This window comes from Sturnira hondurensis, unplaced genomic scaffold, assembly GCF_014824575.4.
Source record: "Sturnira hondurensis isolate 20B ecotype Veracruz unplaced genomic scaffold, ASM1482457v3 Scaffold0008640, whole genome shotgun sequence".
Classification (NCBI taxonomy): Eukaryota; Metazoa; Chordata; class Mammalia; order Chiroptera; family Phyllostomidae; genus Sturnira; species Sturnira hondurensis.
Window position 1 is genome coordinate 15,331,294 of NW_028081271.1, and position 16,786 is coordinate 15,348,079.

Consider the following 16,786-nt stretch of genomic DNA (forward strand, 5'->3'; position numbering starts at 1 on the left):
CCGGGGTCTATGCTGAGCTTCCCAGAACATTCGGGGCTCCACAAAATGTCACACAACTAGCGTGATTTAGAAAACCCACAGTTTTGGCGGTGGATGACGTTTTCCTTGATACCAGAAGCACTTCTACAAATAAGAGCCCACTAGTCCTCCTCGTCAGAAGTCAGAGCTACTGACCCCACGCTTCGTGTGACTTACCTCTGGCTCTATGAACTGGCTGCCTGAGCTTCTTCAGTCTCTCTTACGTGAGTCTTGGTCAGACTCTGTCTAGAAATCAGTTATGAAATGTAGAACCCTGGAGCATTTTGAAACCAGGCATTGTAGTCTGGAAAGGAGCTGAGAGCTCATTTTGCCCAAATGAAACACCTGTCCTACAGATGGGCATACTAGGGTGTGGAGACGTGAAACTTGCTCAAGGTCACCTGACACATTGCTGGCAGTGGGAGGACCAAGTCTTCTCAGCACAGAGATTTCTCCTCTACATCAAGCTGAACTCTGTCGTCACTCACAGTGGTAAACTACGAAGCTCAGTGAGTAAGATGAGGACACGATGTGGCAGGACCAGAGGATTCTCAGCAGTTATTTGGTAGTCTGAGTGTCCAGGGCCTTGGTCAAGGTTATGCAACTATTGACGGTAGGTCAAGAACAGAGATACCCTTCTCTTGACTTCAAATCCAGTCCTTTTACTCCTGCATGGCACTGTGCAACATCGGAAAGCAACATTATCTCCAGAATTGGCTGAGCCTGGGCAATTCGAGTGTTATTTTTAGCTTTATGTCAATTGGGGTAGAGGGCGCTGCTTTTTTATTTCATGCGTGTTCTTGAGACTTTGTGATGAGGTTCCGTGTGCCTCACTATAGGTGGTGTTTTTATCATTACTGTGTTGCTTCCTTTGAAGAGGATTTTTACAGTGAACCAGAAAGCTCTCTGGTTTATTGCTATGGTTGTAGGCAGGAGGGAACATGGTGTGTGGCTTCTGAACAGACACCGGTTGCTCTGTAAGTTCAATGAAGTGAACAAAAGGCAAGCTAACTGACTGCAGACATATGCGGGAGAGCTCTCAGCTGAGCCCCAAGTTCCCTTAGGAGACGGGTCCTTGCCAGGCGGCCATCTCTCCCTCCTGGGCACCGTGCCTGTGGGCCTGTTACCATAAACAGGCCACCACTACTTGCTTCTCCAGAATACTGTGTCAGGCCATCTGTCATTTTTGGAAATTCTCCTGCGTGTCATGTGTAGTAGGACACATGCAGGTAAAATAAGGTTCCTCTCATTAGTCATGGCCTCCTGACTGGTTTGTTGGGTCTTATCAGTTACACATCACTGCATAACACACCAGCCCAAGCCCAGTGGTGTGAAATAGTGAGCGTTTCTTATTGCCCCCAAGGCTACTGGTCAGCTGGGTGGTTCTGCTGATCTGGGCCAGGCCTGGCTGGTCCTGGACAGTGTCTCCCATGCCTAGTCAATGGCAGGTCACTGGGCACTGGGTACTCTAGGGTGCCTCCCTCCTATGTGTGGCTGTGGGCTGGCATTTGTGTCAAACCCCTGGAACCTGTGAGTGTTACCTTATATGGCAAAAGATGTGACTGAGTTGTGGGTCTTGAGAGCAGGTGCGTGTCCTGGATTACTCGGGCGGCCCCTGATGCAGTAACACGTGTCTTTACACAAGAGAGACAAAGAGAACTTTGAGCCAGATACACAGAGGGCAGGGCGGCAGAAAGGGACAATATGGCCATAAGTTGGGGAACGCTAGGTGCCACCAGAAAATGGCCATGGCAAGGAACTGGTTCTCCCCTAGGGCCTCTAGAGCCCAGGAGTGTGGCCCTGCCAACACCTTGATTTCAGGCTTCTGCCCTTTGGAGATGTCAGAGAATTTATTTCTGTTGTGTTAAGCCACCATAAGCTTGTGGTAATTTGTTACAGTGGTACTACCCAGGGTACTAGTGTGGACAGTGATTTTCATGAAAATTAAAACTTAAGACATGGTTAAGACTTTGACATCATCCTTATTTGATTTCAGTCAACTATATGAATAGTCTAAACTCATAATTAAGATTTTTAAAAATGTGTTCTGGCTGGTCATGGTAGTCAGATTGAAAACAGCTGTCAGTTTTATTTAATCAGAAAACTAGAGGATAGTCATAATTTATACAATTATATAAGTTAAATGTATACAATTTAATTTCATTAAATTATCTCTGAAAGTCCTAAGAACTTGTCAACATACACCATATTCATTGCTGTTTTAAAAGAGGTCTTGTATTTTAAACATCTGGATTTCAACCTTGTGTAGAATGAAATCTATTTGCATCTCAGCCCTATTACTTGGTCTGAATTGGAAGCATTTCCAGTGGCTACCAGTTGCACGCATCATTATCCCCTCATAATTGGCTGTTTAATCTGAACAGAGCAGGTTCTGCTCCATCACCTGACATCTGTTCACTTTACTCCCAGCTCCAGTCAACCAAATCCAATTATTGTCGGGAGAGGCTCTGGGTAAACTCGTACCACTTAAGAGTGATTTCCATTTCCTTGTGCATCCTTTCTCTTCATTTTCCTCAAAGCTGCTATGTTTTCTAATAATAAAAGGCATTGCACAGATTTTTTTCCAGAACATGTGCTCATTTCCAAAATATCAGTAGGAACGGAATGGAAGGTCTACTTATGTTTGAAGTCATATAATGCCTCAAAACATATCTTAAATGCTAAAAATATTAACATTCCCAAACAAAAAACTACTCATAAGAAGCAACTCTAATTTGGAGAGTAATGGATTATGTACAATCCTCTCTTTGCTGTTGAGGGTAAGCAGCATTTTAATTCCCAGGCATATTGTTACTTTACTTTGATCTTGGTAGTGAAGAAAATTATCCAAAGTTATTATTTAGGGATTCCATAGTTCCTTATTGAAGACAAAATTTTCAGCAAAGATGATTAAAATTTGAAAAGACTTTACATTTTTTGTGAAATTTCTTCAACTTATGCAACAACTTCTTTCTGAAACATACTAAAATGTCCAGAACAAATCATGTCACAGACAAGGGGAACTTTCCCTTAAAGGATCTGAAGTTTTCTCCTTCATAATAAGAAATCTAGGAAGTGTGGGGTGCTGGCAGCGCCAGTGGGGTGTGCGTGCATCAGCGATGGTGAACGCGGGGTCTGGAGGAAGCATTGTCGCACTGATGTCCATGGCTTGCTTGCAATGCAGGGGGCTGAGAATAACTCTCTTTCATTGCTATAAACTTCCTGCTTAACCATTGAAAATATCCATCATCTTATAGTAGGATTTTACTTTCTGACAAAAATCTTCAAAATACAATTCATTTAAATTGTCTCCTTTGTATGTTTTGATGAAAGACATATATCACGATGGCCTTCTGTCCCTTCTGCTTCCAGGGAAGTCAAGTGATTGGGAAGGGTTTTAAAGAGATGGGCTTGTTTTCTCTTGTGAAAATAACCCTTCACTAACTTGCACTGCCATGACTACATGTGCTTTGAAATTAGCCTCCCAATTTTATTATTGGCAAGACATGTAAATACGACTCACCATCAATTTCCATCGCATTAAGGAGCCCCTGGACACAACTTGTGCAAATTTTCTGGCTGTGAGGTGCAGTCGTTGGAAGTCTGTAAGCAGGAGCATAACATGTTGGAACCATGGGTATCTGTACATCTGTATGCAGATGTGTGTGCTTGCATATCCACTTTGGTTGTGAAGGGGTGCAACAGGAAAAAGTAGAGTAAAGATGGAACATTCAGAACTTCTTTAATACAAAGAAATGTCTATGGTAGCATTATTGGGCTATTCATTCTTTTTCTGATATAGAAGATGTATGTGTTTAGCATCTAACCTTGGAAAATACACAAAGAAAAAATAAAACACTGAAAATGCTGCCACACAAACGCAAACATTTTTAAATTGTTGCTTTTAATATTTGTTTTGAAATATTTGCTTTTAGACTTACTTTACACATATTTTCAAAACTTATTTTGTATTTAATATTCCAGCCTTGTGTTCTGCTTTTATATTTATTTAATTTAATTAATTTAAATTAAATAAGTTTAATTTATTCAATAATTTAATTAAATACAAAATTTAATTTATTTCTAGTTGCCTTGTAAAATCCTGGGAAAACCAAGGCAAGTTCATAGTGATCTATTGAGTTATCTATTAAAAGATCTTGGCAGTAAATAAAGGCCATTCCTTCAGGTCTGAGCAATATCATAAAAGGAATTTGCCTATTGGTATTTCTTTCAGTTTAGTTTTATTTAAATGGGTTTATCAGTATAGTTTATTCTGAGCAGAGGCAGGTATGGTGTCTGACGATAACATGTAATCCCCTATCTAAATCAAAATGCCAAGGAAGTATAAGAAGAGGCAGCAACAAGGTATTAGGGTACAAAGAAAATAGGTGGCTGCTTACTAGATGGCTTATTATGGCTATTTCTATGGACCCTTCCAAGGGATTCTAAGTGTGAAGGACCCATCTTTAAGGTAGAAGTTCTTACCCAGGGCTGCTTATCTTACTTAGTTGAGTGTAACCAGAAACAAACTGGAATAGTCACTTCTTAATCTCCTTTTAGGTGCCATTGTCTCTGCATTGTCCCATAGCTGAAGAGTCTGTCCAAGATTACAACCATACTTTATTTTGTAGCATGCATAGTGAAAGAGATAATGCAAATCTCATCAATTCAAAAACGTGGCTGCAAAAATATCTGAAAGGGCAAGGCTTAGTTGACCTGTAGAATTCTCTTCACTTAGGATTAATCACATTACATTATAATTTGCACAATAAAAATGATCAATTTCATCTGATTACATTGCAAAATTATATGCAATGCAATTAGAAAAATAGTTTGCCAACAGTATGCAGAAACTGAACTAAGTCATAATTTATTTTTAAATGATTAGGACACTTAGTTAACTTACAAGGACATCATTTAAATAAAAAGTTTCAAAATATGCATTGCTGAGGGATCCAAGATGGTGGAGGAGTAAGTGGAAGTTATGCTAACCTCCTGCCAGAACCAATCTGGAATTACAGCTAAATTGTAGAGAAATCATCTAGAATAGCCAACTGAACACTAGCTGGAGTGAAGCCTTATAACCACAGGCAGACAGAAAACACCACTTCACCACAACAAGACTGGTAGGGAGTGCAGAGGACACACGAGAGGGCTGGCTGGGCTCCCACAGGCAGTAGCTGAAGTGTGCCAGAGGGATNCACACGAGAGGGCTGGCTGGGCTCCCACAGACAGTAGCTGAAGTGCCAGAGGGATATTTCAGCAGTGGGGGGGGGGGGGGTTTCTCCCCAAGAAGTGTGAGGTTTAAACCCCAAGCTTTACTCCCCAGCTTACAGCACCAGAGCCAGAAAGGAACCCAGATAATGCCCAGCTGTGAAGAGCAGCAGTGTTTCTGTCTGCCAGGGAGAGATGGCTGGAGACATAGAGCCTCTTTAAGGGCCAAAGCACAAAATTTCTTTTGTAGCCACATACCCTGGACACTGGCGAAGGGAGGGCAGAGTGGACTAGAGATTCTTGAGCAGAGTCTAGGGTTGGTGGCTCTGGGGAGAAAACTGAACTAACAACTGCCAGGATTGCTATGCTGAGTCATTCCCTATACCAAAGGAGCCATCTGTCTCAGGGAGAACACTCATCTCTGAATGGCATCAGCCTCAGGGGAAGCAATACCTCCCACCCGGAAGTACTCTGCCCCATCCTGTGGTGCTTTAATTAACATCATTAAAATGTCCACATTACCCAAAGCAATCTGTAGATTTAATGCTATTCTTATCAAGATTCTAATGATGTATTTCACAGAACTATAACAACTATTTCAAAAATTTATATGGAACCACAAAAGGCCCCTTATAGCAATAGCAATCCTGAGAAAGAACAAAGTTGGAGGAATCATGCTACCTAAAAATATCAAACTATACTACAAAACCATTGCAATCAAAACAGCATAGTACTGGCATAAAGACAGACACATCAGTCAATGGAACAGTATAGAGAGCCCAGAAATAAACCCACAGCTTTATAATAATTAATATTTGACAGAGGAAGCAAGCACATGCAATGGCTAAAGATAGTTTACTCAATAAATGGCGTTGGGAAAATTGGACAGATACTGGCAGAAAAATGAAACCAGACCACCTTCTTATACCACACACAAGCATAAATTCAAAGTGGGTCAAAGACTTCAGTGTTAGAGCAGAAACCATAAAAATCCTAGAAGGAAAACATAGGCAGCAAAATCTCAGACGTTGCTCATAGAAAGGTATATCTTTTTAGGCATGGGAAACAAAAGAAAAAAATAACCAAATGGGACTACATCAAACAAAAAAGTTTTTGCACATCAAAGGAAATCATCAACAACATAAAAAGACCACCCACAGAATGGGAGAACATACTTGCCAATACATCTGATAAGGGGTCAATATCCAAAATGTATAAAGTACTTATAAAACTCAACACTAAGCAAACAAACAAACCAATTAAAAAATGGGTGAAGGACCTGAATATACACTTCTCCAAAGAGGACATATAGTTGGCCAATAGACATAGGAAAAGGCGTTCAGCGTCACTAATCATCAGAGAAATGCAAATTCATCACACTGGGATACACTTGTATCCCATTCTCACCCTTGTCAGAATGGTTGTCATCAATAAACCAACAAACAAGCATTGGTGAGGATTTAAAGAAGGGGAACCCTTTTGCTGTGTTGGTGGGAAGGCAGACTGGTACAGCCACCAAGGAAGCAGTGTGGAGGAACCTCAAGAAATTAAAAACGGAACTGCCTTTTGACCCAGCGATTCCACTTCTGGGAATTTATTCAAAAGAACCCAAAACACTAATTCAAAAGAATATAAGCACCCCTATGTTCACTGCAGTGTTATTTGCAATTGCCAAGATACGGAAGCAGCCCAAGTGTCCATCAGTAGACGAGTGGATAAAACAGCTCTGGGCGTTCTACATATGGGCGTTCTACTCAGCCATAAAAAAGAAGAAAATTTTACCCATTGTGAAAGTATGGATGGACCTGGAAAACATTACGCTAAGTGAAATGAGCCAGTCAGAGAAAGACAAATACCATATGATTGCACTCATGTGTGGTATCTAATGAACAAACGGAAGTAACAAACAAAACAAGAGACAGACTCAGAGAGCAAGCTGATAGTTATGGGGGAGTGGTTAGGGGGTGGAGGGATCTAGCAAAAAGGAAGGAGGCTCAGGGACATGGACAACAGTGTGGTGATTGCTGGGGGAGGAGGGTATAAGGGGACTAAATGGTAATGGAAAAAATACAATAAAGCTTAAACTTAAAGGAAAACAAAAATAAATAAATAAATATGTGTCGCCTATGCAGTAGCATACAGATATTGCATAGCATCTTAAAGAGCAAAACAAGTAAGACTAATTAAGTGATTTATTGGCTAATTGGTGTTTTCACATGTAGTTATTTCTGAGATTATTATTCATTTGCTGATTTGCATAGTACTGTTCTCTAAAATTATCTTGGCATTAAGTGAAGCTGGGAAACATCTCCAATTTGGAAAATCTAGTAAGCAGAGAATTTTTAACTTCAAGTTGCGGTGATACTGAATCAAAGCCTAGCAGGATAGACTTCAGAGTCAGAGGGAGTTTGTTTATTATTTTTAACTCCTTCCTCTGCCATTCAGACCAACCTAGCAAAGCTTTCATCTCCTAAACCATTCTTATCTAATCCAGAGAACAGAAGTGATACCCTCTTAGCTCTGTGGAGCGGATTAGCAAATTCTCATCTACTCAGGCTGCCATAGCCTTAACATTTTAACAAGTTGTGTATTTCTTAACCCCTTCACCCTTTTCAAAGTATGTGATTATTTAACCACTGTGCTATACACCTGAAACTAATACAAAATAACACAGTATAAATTGTAATTGAAAAATAAAAAATGAAATTAAAATTTGAAAAAGAAAAATGCAATTACCAACATAAAAAAAGGTATGTGTTTACAGTCAGGAATAGTGCTTCCTTTCTATACAAATGAACCTTTCATATAAATAGGTTATCTGGAGGTCCTTCCATTATCTTTTCTAAATAAATAATCCTTGGAGCTATTGTTTCCTAAGGATTACAAAGAAAACAAAACAAACAAAAACCTCGTTTTCTCTGTCTATGAATATAAATAGAAAATGTGGAACACCAAAGATAAATTTGAGAAATAAACTCTGGACATAAGACTTTTTATTTAATTTCCCCATTAAACAAATTTGTTAATAAAGACAACCACTCTTTAGAAAGTCATCGCGAAGTAAATCAGCCCATTTAAAAAGTCAAAGTTGTGAAACAGATACTGGGTAGGAAATGATGATGCCGCAGAGACGTATGAGGAAAGAAAACCATATTTAGCTCCTAAGGCAATTACCTTTCAGTGGTGAGATGATGAGAGAAAAACAAGGCCCAGACAGAATCATTCTGAATGAGGAAGAAAACGTAAATAATTGGAGGAAATGAGCACCAGATAGTTAGAGAGAATCTATAACAAGGACACACCTCGTCTGACTTCATACCCCTGACCCACATTCTCCCCAGCAATAGCTTTCATCAAGAGCCCACAGGTTTCGCAGGATTTCAGACTAGGATCCATCCTGGGGTGGGGGAGTACTGTTCAACACTCTAGGGTTTTTAACACTATTTTCAATCAGGTGAGATAACCAAGGTGATAAATAGAAAAGCTAGACATCGCTAGTAAATAAGAGCTGATTCTCAGAGTTAGCAGAGCCAAATGTTATCCACAGGTTTGTTCTTTATCATGAGATAGACATAAGACTGCTTTTCATTTTCTGCTCTGACTGCCTTCTTTGGGGGAACAGGTTTATCTTGAAAATATCACCAGAAACTTAAAGTTTTCTATCCATGCACGTCCCCAAAGACACTTTCCATTGCAGAGTAAGTAAATACAGGAGGACATAGAAACCCAGGGGACATGTGAAAAATTAAATGATGAGCGATAAACATTAAACATGATTTTAGTACAGACCAAATGGCAGCTGCAGCTGGTGATTAAAAAATGTCATCCAGTTGTCAGGAATAACTGTTGGAGTTTTCTGAAAATAGTCATTTTGTTATAGCTTTCTAGTTGAATAGCTAGAGCTATACACACTAGAGACACATATAAAAGCTTAGATACAAGTTCCTTGAGAAAAGTAATTCACTGGTTATTTGGGGGCTGACAAGCAGTACTCATTGTTTTCGAGTCAAACAAAACAAAATCACATAGTTGGAAACTCTGCATTGTAATCCATGTAGGTGGAAGATGGACTATGTCCAAGCCATTTATACAAAACATAAACCTATTGTACAAAGTGTAACCCTTTCTTAAACTGCATCTGCATTTTTCCTGATCAGAAAATAATAGGCAAAAAATAATAATATGCAAAGTGACATATTTGAAAGCATTATAAATGCATAATACCTCAGTAGTGTAGTTCTCTGTTTAGAGGAATCTAATCATTGTCTCACGATATATTCGATGCTAGCTGTTTCCTAAGCATAACCTGAATAGAGAGCATGGAATTTTGTGTGACCCAGAACTCCTCTCAGCAAGTTTTAAAAATAGGAAGTTTCTATTTCACCATTTCATTTCTGATTCTGTTTAAACACGGACATAATGAGTAATGAGAGTCTGCATTTATAAATGCCTGTTGCCAGTGGGAAGTCACTGGAGATGATTCAAATCGCATTCTGCATTTAATTGGTGAATGAAAAGATCGGGCCAATTTCTTATGTCAACCCTGGGTAAAATCTCCTTAAGGAGAACGTACAATGATGTGTGGCACGAGGAAAGAATTTAACTCCTCTTAGCATTCAAATGGACCCTCGGGAAACATGCAGGTTCATTAAATCAGAATTCCCTTCTTCAGTTTGTTCCCAGCTGGGCATCAGCCGGCATCCTAAGAAGGCATCATTGAAATCAGTGGCTTCAGAAGTTGTGGTGAGCCTGAACAACAGAGAACTGAGTGACTGACTCAGTTATTTATTAAAGAGTGGGACTGCACGTCCATTACGTGCTTCCCCTCTCTCTCCGTTTGATTCCGAGTCTCTGATTTGGAGGGCTTTGACTCTGTATTTTAACGTGGAGGTAAGAAATAGGATACATTTTTTCTGTTTTTTTAAAGATTTTTTTATTAATTTATCTTTTAGAGGGGAAGGGAAGGAGAGAAGTCTCAATGTATGGTTGCCTCTCGTGAGTCCCCTGCTGGGAACTGGCCTGCAACCCAGGCATGTGCCCTGACTGGGAATCGAACCATGATCGTGTGGTTCGCAGGCCCGTGCTCAATCCACTGAGCTACACCAGCCAGGGCAGGATAAATATATTTTTGATAGTGACAGGGAATAGATCCTATTCCCTGTAAGCTTGATCCTAATTTGGTGACCTTGTTCATTTTCAGAGCAATGTCTTTGCAGATGCAAATACTCATCAGTCAATCAATCAAGCAGCTGATCAGTCCATTAAAAAAGCCAAGAGATGAGTTCATGGAAGGAGCACATCCAAGTGACTCCTGGTCAAGGACTTTATCAATTCTATTCCTAGAGCATTCTTTCTCTTTGGGGGCTTAACTTTAATTAAAGTTTTAATCCCTACTAGGTTGGTAATAGGAGACGATTTTGAAGACATTAAACACATTATTCTCACTTCTCAGGTGCAGCTCTCCCAGTGCTTTTATGGAGCATTAACTAGTTTGGGGTTTTGTTGTTGTGTTTTTTTTTTGTTTTTGTTTGTTTGTTTGTTTTTGAGCATTCTGCACTCGGGGCATGTTTCTGGTTTCTGTAAAAGTATCTTAACCTGACCACATGTGATCCACTTTCCCTGAAGACCTCCACTGATAACTCGGGACAAAAAGGAAAGCACTCCATGGAAATAAAGCCTAAAGGAAAAAGAACCTCGTTATCCTAAAGAGGAACACCAGAGAGGGGGCCCAACCTGGATCTTGCATAAAGGATTACTCCCTGCTTGAAGCCAAAAGTGTAATTGTCATCAATTACAAATGGGAAGAGGGTGGTTCACAAGAAAATGTGGGGCCTGGGGCATTTTCTGGAATGAGTACAGTCAGAATGTGCAAGTTAGTCAGCAAAGAGAAAGCATGAGCCACACCCCTTCCACACACTGGGTAGTCATCCTTCCTCTGTGGTTCAGGAGTGTTTGTCTTGGAGGGCTGCGAGGTAAGCCCAATTGCTTTTAAATTAAAACCCCAGTGTTATAAAGTGTGAAAACAAACGTTGGACCAGGAATTACCCTTCCTACCGTGTGAGATGGCCCTGTCATCACCCTCTCTGTGTTTTGGTATCTTTACTGGTGAAATGAGTATGTCAGACCAGGTAAGTTCAAAAGTACAGTTTGGGTTACTCTAGGTGTTAAGTTGCTTGGAGCGTAGCTTGACTGTACACACAGGTGTGCGGAGGAGGAGAGGGGGCAAAGGAGTGAGCATGACCCTTGCGCCTTCTTGGCACTTACACGTTTTAATTACCTCTCTGGGTCTGTCTCTCTGTCTACAACCGACATGCCTCCTTTGATACTGTATCTGTGAACAGGAGAAACTGCTAGTACGGACTGTGTAACCTTTCCGACATTTATTGTAAACCCTCCCCAGCCTCAGAACTTTTCACAGATAGAGGAAGGTTATCAGCGCTGCTCAGCTGGTCCAAACTGACAACACTGGGTGAGGTTGCTTCTGTAATCTGTTCTGGAAAATGGGAACCACACTCCGTTTTCAACCTGTGCCCACCCATTCCCTTTTCTCCCCAGGGTTCTCTGTTTTTCTGCTTTTAACTTTGGCTTAGACTTTTCCAGTGGGCATTCTGAAATTGGAAACTTGATTATTTCTGCTTAGAATTTCCTTACTCTCCTCTTTAATCCGCATCAGCAAATTCAGACTGCTTTACTTTCCAAGGCTCTACCTTATTGTGGCAGCAATGATTTTTAAAATTCATTAAACTTCTGTCCTTCCATTTTCCTGATTATGGCATCCATATGAGCTGCTGTGTATTGTCTTTCACATATCTGAATTTACTTACTGTTGCCTCCCAAGTATGTTCTGAGACACTATCTCATCCTCTCCTCTGCCAGATATTGATTATTCATACATTCTCTGATCCCTTCAGCTTTACTCATTGTTATGTCTTTGTGGCTCTTTTTTCCCTTAAGTACAAGGACAATCTATTATCCTCACCACTCAGCACTCTCGACTGGGTCTTTTACGTGTCTAAAGCCAAGGAGAACACCAAGCATTGTTGTTGTGGGCTTGGTTCTTTTCTTCCACAGGACCCTTCTTTCTCTTCTTAACTCTTTACGTGCACTGTCACAATTGCCTCATGTGTTCTCTATGTAGTCACCATGACAAAAATGTATCCCTGGCTGTTAAAAAATGAGATGTTTTGATACAAGCCATTCTCTGTGATGTGGCAATAAATAATATATAAAAGAAAAAAAAACATTGAACTTCTTTGTGCTGTGGGTCCACTTGGAATAGAATGATGTGTGGAATGAAGGAGTCAGTATCTTGCAATGTGCTGGCGCTCTGGTTGAAGGTATGAGACTTGTTTCTCGCTCTTTGGTCTATGGATAACACCCTGCATCATACTTCGTAACGACAGCTTTGATGCTTTTGACTGCTGGGCCCATGTGTCCCTCAAAGAATTGCCAATTGAGACATACAGTCTAATGGAGATCACGCAGAAGTCCAGAGAAACGAAGGAGAGGAACTGTTCTTTTAAAGATTTAGGAGAAGCTGTTATAAACCAATAGTCCATTGGAGGAAACTGAAAGTTCTAAGTATAGTGACTTTTCATTGGCTGAGTTATGCTAGTTTCCCATTGGCTGAGCTGCTACTGGGTAAGCTTGACTCTCTTCTTCCTCCTGCTGAAGTAGTATCGTCGTGAGCTACCGTGTTGGTCAACAACAGACTGCATAAAGTTGGTGGTCCCATTGGTTAAAATAAAGCTGAAAAATTCCTATTGCCTACTGCTGTGAAACCCATCCTAATGCCCTAGTGCAATTCCTTCCTCACGTGTTTGTGGTGATGCTGGTGTAAACAAAGCTACCGCACCTCCAGCTGTATAAGAGTATAGCACATATCATTACATCCAGTATGTAGGTCTTGATGATGATTATAAATGACTATGTTACTGGCTTATGTATTTACTGTACTTTTATTATTATTTTAGACCGTACTCTTTCCACTCATAAAAAAGCTTTCTGTAAAACAGCGTGCTGTGCTGCAGCAGCGGTGGCCTCATACATCTGTTTACTGTGTCTCTTGATTGCATCATTTCCTCTTGTACTTGATTTAATCTCATGTTGTTTTGTGTAGTAACCTGCTGTACAGGCTTGTAGCCTAGGAGCAATAGGCTATACAATGAGTCCAGGTATGTAGTAGGCTATACAATCCAGGTTTCCATAAGTTCCCTCTATGATGTTCACACAACACAGAAACTGCCTAATACTGAATTTCTCAGCTTGTATCACTGTTGTGAAATGGCTCGTGGCTGCAATGTAGAATCTCTTTCTGCAGGAGATTCCAGCTGCATCTCTTCCTGTTGGCATCTAGTGTCCTTCGAGTATATGAAAATTTGTTCTTCTTTGCCTCTGGACTACATTTTAAATGAGGTTTCTGGTTGTTAATTTTCACAGTAGGCTGCCTCCTATTATTTAAAAAAAAAACGTTTCCAACAATTTCGAGCTCATCAGCATGGGGTCTCCTTCCAGTCCTTACACGTGTAACTGTTACTGGATGATGTCTGTGCTCCAGCCCACCAGTGTGCAGTTGCTGCGGTCAGAACACATGATCAGCCTACTTAGTGTCTTTGTGCCAACTGATACAGATCCTTCAGCTCCAAAATCCCTGGGTGGCACTCTTGCGAAAATATGCAATTTCCTATATACATTTCTGACAAAAAGGAAAAAAATGTGAAGTCCACCCTAGTTTTGTCCAGACAAGCACAGAGAGAGAGGCGTGTGAGATTGCCAGACACATATTTTCCCCTGGTTTTGCTGAATGAACTCGATTCACTGTAGGACATTTTTTCCAAATGAGCAGGGGAGGTGGGCTGCCTCGGAAGCAGCCACTGCCCCACTGTCCAGAGGGCACTAGTGTGAATCATAGTTTTCATGAATGAGAAGGATAGGGGGAGGAATGAAGAGACAAGGCACTCATTGCTAATGCCCTCCAACAAGGCAAACATTTTGTGAATGATTTTTAGATAATATATGATGGGTTGACTTTTGGGTTTTGTTGTTTTGAATGGAATGCATAGAAAAAAGAACTTGTTTCAACAAAAGTTTTATCTGATACCCTATTCATATGCCAATTTTTTTCTGAAGTCTTTGGCAACTTTTCGAGGGTGCAGAAAAAGCACCGTGTTGACTCACATTGCTGTCAAGCTCTGTAGCAGCACAGGCACAGGATGCGCTAGGAGGTCGCTTGTCCGTCTCATGTGATAATACAAGGGAAACTCTGGCCAGTGTGTGCCCACCTCCTTTCTGAGGAAAATTAGGGTTGGGATGGACCAATGTACCTTGCCATAGACCTACTACCTTTAGGAGAGAAAAGGAAGGAAAGAAGGAAGGAGAGAAGGAAGGAAGGAAGGGAGGGAAGGAGGGAGGGAGGGAGGGAGGAAGGAAGGAAGGAAGGAAGGAAGGAAGGAAGGAAGGATATGCTGGACAATTTCTTATAAAGGATATTGAATTTTTCTTCGATGTTTGGTGACTCCGGTTTTGTAGAATATACTCAGTGAGACTCTTCTCTAACCCATGAATAAAAAGCAACAAGGTAGAGAGAAGGAACACTGGAATGAAAGTAAATAATATCATAATGATTAATCCCAGTTTCAGATGCTGGCCCCTTTAGACCATTTATTTAGCCTCGGTGCAAGGTGCAGACTTCTCAGTTGCATGTACTCCATGAGACGTATCTTCTTGAACTCTTGACCTCATGCCCTTATCAACTTTGTACTTCCCTTCACATCCTAGTGGTTTCATGCTGTTCCCTGTACCTGGAATATCTCGTTCCCTTTAACTGATTCTAGAGAGCAGAATTTAGCATAGACCTCCTCTTTTCTGTGTGGTCTTCCTAAGCCCTTCTCTGGGCTATGTGTCTCTCCTCCGTGTGTACATAACTCTGTGTTAGTATCTTCCTCAGTTCTATCTACCAGATTCTGAGGTGCTCGAGGGAAAAGACTGTGCCATTCATTCATTCACTCACTCATTCACTCAACAAAGATTTATTGGATTCCTATTATGTGCCAGTCATTGATTTAGACATTAGAGATAGAGTGAAACAGACAGCTCAGATTCCTGTTCTCTAGGAATAGACATTCTAGCAGAGGAGACAAAAAAGGGAACCACTGAGTTACCAGATTAAATATCAATACTGCAAAAAAAGTGAAGGTATGTTGATGTGCCGGAGAGTGCCTGCTGATTTAGACTGGGTGGTTAGGCAAGGCTTAGCTAAAGACATGACTTTGAGCTGAGACTCCAAATGCAAGAAGGAGCCAGCTACGTGAAGATCTGGGAAGAGTGTCTAAGTCGGGGAAAATACAAGGTCAAGGCCTTGGAGGAGGAATGAGCACATGAGTTAAAAAGCCCAGAAAGGGCTCTGTGGCTAATGAAATAGGATCATGTCCCTGCAGAAGTCAGGGTTAGATAACATAAGGCCTGGGAGTCCAAGGAAAGTGAGGGTTTATTCTTTGTGTGTTGGGAAACAGGACACATCCAAATATGGAGTGGTAGGATGTGATCTGCATTTCGTGGAAATATGGTGCCTGGATTTTGCTTTGCGTCCCTGGAGCTTAGCATAACACCTGCTTCTGTTCCGTCACGACACGCAGGGCCAGGCTGCTTATTGGCACATGGAAATCTGCCTTCTCCAAGGTGTGTGGCCATCCAGTGAGAGGGAGAGCTCAACGTTTCAGTTCAACACAGCACAGAGCTGAGTTCCTCCTCTGGCCTCCGCTGCCGACTGGCCTATCCCCAAACTGTTTAAAACTTCCTGAAGTTGAAATGGCTCCCAATATATTTTTTTCTCGGTTTTATATGTAAGTCATTCCATTTTCGCTCATCCCTTTTCATACCAAGGTGGACAGCCTCAGAGGTGCTGAGGAACTGACTCTAGGCAAGGCCACAAGGTGGGGTAATAATGAGGACTTGAAGGACCCGTGGTACCTTATGAAGTTGAAGGTCACTTTCTGGAATATGCTGAAGGCAGTATTGAAGGCTTATATTCACTCTGTGACTCTCTCCCAATGGGCCCCTAAGCTGTTCCCCTGGGAGTTAACTGAGGCATGCACACAGCAGCCTGTATTATTAGAAGTGAAACTCAAAAGTCAGAGCAAGCTGGCCGGCATCATACCACCTGGGAGATGAAGTTGGTGCAGCCTGTTACCCATCGCTGGGGAAGGCAGCCCTGTGTCACTCCGTCAGCAAAAAGAGTGTCATTTTGCTCTTTCAAGTCACCCTCCCATCTGCTCGTGGTGCCTTGAATCCATGGTGGCATGATCAGTGATGATTTGTTTCAGAGATTTACTAACCCCCTGGGAGTGGAATCTTTTTTTGTTGTTTTGGTTTTGGTTTTTTGACTATATTGGCTCTCAGCACAAGTAGAGTCCATACACACTTGCATTTCTAGGTAGAAGTTAGGTGCTTTGTAAGTAATAAGTTCCTGAAAAATACAAGTTGATTTAATCTTCTGAAGAGAGCATTTCAAATTTACATTCACAAAGAGCCAGACCTTTGGCCACAGACCGAAACT

At 41.2% G+C, this 16,786-nt stretch overlaps 1 protein-coding gene and 1 long non-coding RNA gene across 2 annotated transcripts in view; both read left to right on the forward strand.

Annotated features, from left to right (window-relative positions):
* NRG1 (neuregulin 1) overlaps positions 1–16,786 on the forward strand; it is a 959,746-nt gene that overhangs the window by 545,984 nt on the left and 396,976 nt on the right. The gene's annotated exons all lie outside the window — the stretch shown is intronic.
* Positions 11,201–16,786, forward strand: part of LOC118993150 (uncharacterized) — a 107,446-nt gene continuing 101,860 nt past the window's right edge. The window contains exon 1 of the long non-coding RNA XR_005067783.1: positions 11,201–11,360. This is a non-coding gene — a long non-coding RNA (uncharacterized LOC118993150). The remainder of the gene's footprint in view (positions 11,361–16,786) is intronic.